The sequence below is a fragment of the Thalia democratica genome, chromosome 3 (genome assembly GCF_965202585.1).
Source record: "Thalia democratica chromosome 3, ktThaDemo2.hap1.1, whole genome shotgun sequence".
Lineage (NCBI taxonomy): Eukaryota > Metazoa > Chordata > Thaliacea > Salpida > Salpidae > Thalia > Thalia democratica.
In genome coordinates, this window is record NC_139167.1 from 31,289,445 (window position 1) to 31,296,337 (window position 6,893).

Sequence of the window (6,893 nt, forward strand, 5' to 3'; positions counted from 1 at the left end):
AATGATTTTAAAAGATTGATGATGCTTCTTAACTATTTATTTAACGCCTGGGTCAAAAATTGGCAAACTGCTGGCTTTGATGTGTATTATTTAGCTAAAAACATACCTTAAAAAATTAAAGTTGATGCAATTAATTTAAAAACTAGGCTTTCACTATAAAACATGTAACTACTAAGGTTGTGTTATAGCTTGTTTTGCTAAACTCGTGGATTAAAAAAGTAATTTTTATTTACCACTATATATACTTCAAACAAATTTTGATTTCAAAAACATTTTTATATGTAGTACGGTCAGCAATTAGCTTTATCTAGGAAATATTCCTCGCGACATATAGAACACTAAGAAGCCTGAGTTTAGATAATTTGTAAAACTTGTTCTAACATGACAAAGTTAATAAAAGTACTTGTATTTAGAATCAGTATTAAGCAGATAATATTTTTTTTTCTTGTGTTAATAGTCGTACGTTTAATATATATTTTGCACTGATGAATCATAAAACGAGATTGATAATTTTGAAATGTTTGTTAAAAAAAACTTTGAAAAAATACATGTTTTTTAATTCAAGCTAGACCTACTTCAACTTTTAATATGCAAAAACTGTATCTTCTTTATCATGACTTGTAGAAAATCTTAAACAAAACATAGATAAATAGAGATGTAAAAATATAAATACTTATAGGCCTAATTTTTTTTTATCTTATTTACATTTTATTAAAATAAATAAGATTTTATCAAAAAGCAAAAACATTTATTGTTTTTGTTGAAGAAACACTAATTATATACATTATAAAACTAAGAAAAAAAATGCAATTTAAAATATTTACGAAAAAAAATAGCTATGTTTCTGTAAACGTTTAATTGAAATATTAGTAATTTTTAACTTATTAAGAGAATACATTATGATAAACAGAATAAATTATAATGATAACCGTTACCTAAGTAGTACAAGTAAAGCTTAACTTATTGAATGCATTAATTAAGATAATAAACTAAATTTTATAAATCAATGAAAACTTGAAACAAATTTTATTCAAATTATATTATACATATTTTATAACAAACGAAATGTTAAGAACTATTTTTCAACTCAAAAATTGAGAAAAATATTGAACGCGTTATTAATGTTTGTTAAGCATATGATAAATAACTCAAATTAAAATATATGAATTAAAAGGAGCTGTTATCAACCATATTTTGGAAAGTTTTGATTGTTAGTTTATAAATACCCAACAGCCACTTAATAAAAAATTTAGTTGTGGAATTATCGTTAACTATAATCTGATTGTACAAAGTAAATACTAATCAATTCTTACTTACTGAAAACATGCACTTTTTTTTAATACTTTAGCCGTATCTGTATTTTTCAGTATCTGATAATTAAACTTTCTACTATAACCTTTAAAAAAGAAACCAGTTATTTCTTAACGTAAATATTTTTAAGAATTTAATTTCAATCTAAAGTTAACGGAATACTTAGACTTTTAAAATGTCATTCAAAACAGTATTAGTATTGCATAATTAGAAAGAGATTTTATTTTTAAAATTGATCGGTATGAACCAGTGGCGTCGCGTGGTATTTTTGTTAGGGGGTGCTGCAGATTGAGTTGTCAACTTAAAAAAATCCCCCAATTAGAAACATTAAAATAAAACTCAAGGGAAATTTTTAAGCTAAAAGTGTTTAAGATATTAGCTTAAATGCTTCTTGTTATGAATAAAAAAAAACATACATTAAAAATATATTTTATACTTATTTTCAAACATACGAGAAATTTGTTTTAAAGTATTTTATGAAGGAAATACATTACTATGTTGCTTAAAATATTTATCATAATGCAGTACATTAATTTACAATATATCATACATTGATAAAATGTTTGTATGTATTGTCATAACTAATATATAAGTGCAAAATAAGTTTTTTTTTCGAAGATTAAAAAATAATTATTTTTCATTTTTTAATAACTTCTTACAATACAACTATTAAAAAGATTTAAAATCTACGTATTTAACTATTTGAGCATGAATAGTTTTACAAACAAAAAAAAAAAGAAAATATGTTGAGCAAAATAAAGTTAAGGATCAAAAAATATCATTTATATCTTTTTTGTAGATTATAAAGTTAACTCAAAAACTAAAGAAACTCTTAAAGCAACTAAAAACAAATTGCTTTAAACAGTAACTTTGTTTCTTTTGAGTTACTTACTTATTTTTCACTAGTAAAAAATAACATTATAATTGAAAAAAATCACACTAGAAGGAATTTCCTTTAAAAACTTTTACAATGCAAAGGTCTAGAAAAAATTATAAATTTTACAGCAGTAAAAAAAATTAAATCATTTTTAAATTAGTTTTACACACTAAAAAAATTAAATAAAATTCTACTTACGTTTTAAAACATATATAATTAAAAATCACTTATAAAAAAGTAAAAAGCAAAATTTAGTCAGAATTAGCTTTCAATATAGATAATAAACAAATAAAGCAATTTTTTTTAAAAGGTCTTTGTTTGCAGATTAAATAACAACAAGTTGTAAAATAACCTTTAAACATTTATATCTACTATCAAAAAATATTTATATAAAACAAATAACTTTTAAGAAAAACATAATTGAAGTTGATTCAGAATTAGTTTAAATATACAACATAAACAAATAAAGCAAAATCTATGTGATAGTTTTTAATTTGTTGACTAACAAAACTAAAATTTGTAAAATAATCTATTTACATTAGCATCTAATTAATGAAATACTAACTAAAAACATATAATGTATCTGAAAAAAATAAAATAAAAAGTTTATTCAAAAGTAGCATTCACTACAGAGAATTAAAAATAAATTAAAATATTTTTAGTTGTTTACTATTTGCAAACTATAAAAATTAAAAGTTTTAAAGTAACATATAAACTTTAATACTTAACAACAACAAATATTAATAAAAAACACAAAACAAAACTCTATCTTTTTTTAGAAAAAAAAAAAATTTACACACTCTATTAATAAAAAAAACTCTTCATTCTCATTATTTGAGTGCTATAGTTGTTACAAAAACTGATGTTGATAACACTATAAATACCTGAAAAGTAAATATATAAAAAAGCTTGAAAAATTTCTCCTTTGCTAAAATCTCAGCTAAAAAATATTATAGGATAAAACAATGTTTCAAAAATACCTTAGCTCTAAAGACTTTAAGTTATAAAGCTAATATTTTAGTTAAAACTGCAAAAATCTTTGTAAACATAATAACTTTTTCCTCATGATGTAATTTCTTTTCAAAGTAACAAACACATATTTAAATATAATTAACTTTTTTCATATAGTTCAAACTTACAGCTTAGTCATATAATAAACTTCAAACCTCTTGATGTACACTCTTGGGTATTAGAAATATCTGGTATTGATCTACTGTTTTTTTAACTTTGGCTTTTTAACTTCATACAAAGCATTTATATCAAGGCGTTTAAGCTGATCCACAGTCCATTCACTATAATTTGTAGTTTGCATGTTGTTATTTTTTAAAACAACCTAAAAAATTCATTATGTTGAACTATTTGTGAAAATTTTTACACGGTATTGATATTTCACAGCTGATTTTTTTTTCAATGTGAAAAGTATCTTGTAATATATAAGTAACGCTTTCATATAATTTCGAATGTTAATTTTTGTTATAAAAAAATGATAGACCCCCTATGTCCTTAACAAACTTTCTATATACTTTATTCCTTAAATAACTTTTTCATTTAAAATAAATAGATAAAACTTGTAAGTTTTAATACAGGTTAATATAATTTTATTTATAAGAATTGTCTTTTGTTGTGTAAGTAAGTTTATCTAAAAACTTTAATGTATTTGCTTATAATAAAAATTGGAGATAAAAATATAGTTTGATTTTGTTAAGTGATACTTCCCTCTTATTATAAAATTTTAGTGCTCTCCAACTTTAATTAGCTATTTGTCAAAAATCAATTTAAAGAGCAATTCAAAACAATCTATAGTTTTCTTAGAAGTCTACAAAATAAGCTCAAGCTGTATAAACTTATTTTATAAATGCTTTAACATTAATTTAAATTTCATGCCAAACCATACAGAAATCATGGAGTGATTTCAGAGTTCTTTTAATTTTTTTTTGATCAGAATCAAATAAATGCTTAAAATAAAACTAAGGCAACAACAGGTTCTTTATGTGAGGAATTTTACAGAAAAAAAAAAGTTTCACTATATCTTACCTTTTCCTTTATTTTAAGTAATTGTTAACCAAGATTTTTAGCAAAATAATTAAGATTTTTTAAATTTTTTAGTTTGAAATATTTTTTTTATATCTTTCATCATATTCTTGTTCTAAATATTTTTACATTAAGTTGAGAAAACTTTAGGTTGAAGATTTCAACTTGAAAACTTTTATTTTTTATGCAAATTTTATTATCAATATAAGGCAGTTACATTTAAAACTTGCATGTAACTTTTTAGCTACATATTGCTTATTTTAATACTAAAAGTTATCAAAAATATAAATTACTTATATTTAAAAGAAATTCAATTATCTTATCTAAATAAGATAAGTAGCCTTTTTTTTTCTTTTACTTAAAGGTAATCTGGAATAAAAAAATATGATATATGAAAAAAAAAACAATTAATGACCATTTTTTAAAGAATTATCAATAAAACACACATAAATTTATTGAGTTTTGAATTTTTTATTAGAATAATGTCCTTTATTAACTTGTTAGAACTTTTGGCTTATTATAGTTGTTTTTTGTATATATGTGTTGACCACTGGGTTTTGATCTTGCAACTTTCACCTCAAAAACTAAACTTTACTTTCACTGTATTCAAGTTGTTTACATCTAGTAGTTGTTTCAATGTATAATGTTCAAAAACTAGTTAACAGTGTATTCATATTCACTATATTCTTTATATTCAGTTTAATTCACACAGCGCTGCATTGAATGCAGCTCTAAAAATAATCTTTTCAACAACTTTTTGTATAGGAAATTTGTATATGTTTAAAATGCAGCACACACAGTTTTAGCTTGCAGCGCCAGCCATTTAACGAATATTTGAAAACTGAATGTAAAATTTGAAAAACTAACAAATTTATCGTTAAGTTCAATGGAAAAAAAGCAGGAAAACTGAATAAAGGGAAATTTTCTTTTTTCTTCTTTTTCTTTTTTTAAAGGTGGGACTGCAGCTCCAGTGTGCCACCCCACGCGACGCCCCTGGTATGAACCATAATCAACATTCAATATATTTAAAATTATTTTTCGCAAAATATGCACATATTATTTTTTTTGTTTCCCTAATTAGATACTAAGTAATTTTAATAATGATACTTAAAATGTTTCAATACTTGTTCTTTAATTTACTAGAAAAAACAATTGTTTTTAGTTTAAAAAATTTATTAACAAAAATTATACAATCAAAATACAAATAAATAATTTTATAAAATACAGTACAATTATAAATGTAAAATCGACAAGCAGCTTATACTTTTAACGAAATACAAGTTAAATAAAACATAAACAAAAGTTATAAACAAAACCTAAATGTAAGCTCTTAATTTTCGCCCAGGTTCAAAAGTCGTAGTTACAAAAAATCGTTCTCAGTTAGAGTAATAATGGGTGGCGGAGACAGTTGCGTAACTACTTGTTGTTGAGTAGTAGTTTGTTGTTACATACCTTCTAGTTGTCCATTAGTTTGTTGTTGTCAAAAATTTGTTGCTGCGAACTAGCTTGTTGTGGCCTAGAAATTTGTTGCTGCGAAGTAGCTTGTTGTTGCCTAGGAATTTGTTGCTGCGAAGTAGTTTGTTGTGGCCTAGAAATTTGTTGCTGCGAAGTAGTTTGTTGTTGCCTAGGAATTTGTTGCTGCGAAGTAGTTTGTTGTTGCCTAGGAATTTGTTGCTGCGAAGTAGTTTGTTGTGGCCTAGAAATTTGTTGTTGCGAAGTAGTTTGTTGTGGCCTAGAAATTTGTTGCTGCGAAGTAGTTTGTTGTTGCCTAGAAATTTGTTGCTGCGAAGTAGTTTGTTGTTGCCTAGAAATTTGTTGCTGCGAAGTAGCTTGTTGTTGCCTAGAAATCTGTTGTTGCGAAGTAGTTTGTTGTTGCATAGAAATCTGTTGCTGCGAAGTAGTTTCTTGTTGCCTAGAAAGTTGAGGTCGACCAGAAAGTTGAGGTTGTGCAGATTGTTGTGTTTCTTGATATCTTCGTTCTCGAAACCACTTCTATAATTTAAAAATCATACAACAGCAGTTAAACTAATCAAATATAAAAAACTTCTTCTAAAGTAACTTTTCATAACATCTCTCTGATAATTAAGCTGCTTAATTTTGTTTATATCAGCTGTGCACTTTCGTTGAGGCTTTTAAAAGTTTTAAAATAACTAGTATACACTTATTGATATCTAACCGCTACTTTATTCTCTGTCACACCGATTCGCTCTGCAATACGCCATCTATCGTCGAAATTCGGATTCTGGTTCATCATGAACACACCTTCCAAAACACCCCTCTTGAAATCATTAAAATGCTGATGCGCCGCTAATCTTTCAGTGATAGGTTGATACGTTAGGGACGCTCTGATATTGTTAGGCGACCCTGTTGTCAAGGAAACTAGCTTACTACTCCTTATCATAACTTTATTTTTTAGGCATAGCAAAAGCACACCTTTCATTCATTCAAATTTTATCAGTAAATAATTAGACTTGTGTATATTAGTAGTTAATAAATGTAACAAAACTAAGAAAACAGTTGCAGCTAACATAATTTAATCGAAAAACATATAAAATTCTTCTTAATTATGAAAATAGTTATTTAACCCCTTACTCGCTGATGGATAATCATATAGGTGACTGCTGTTGCTAGGAAACCCTTGTTGTTGGAGTGCAGGAATTGAAGGATTCTGGTG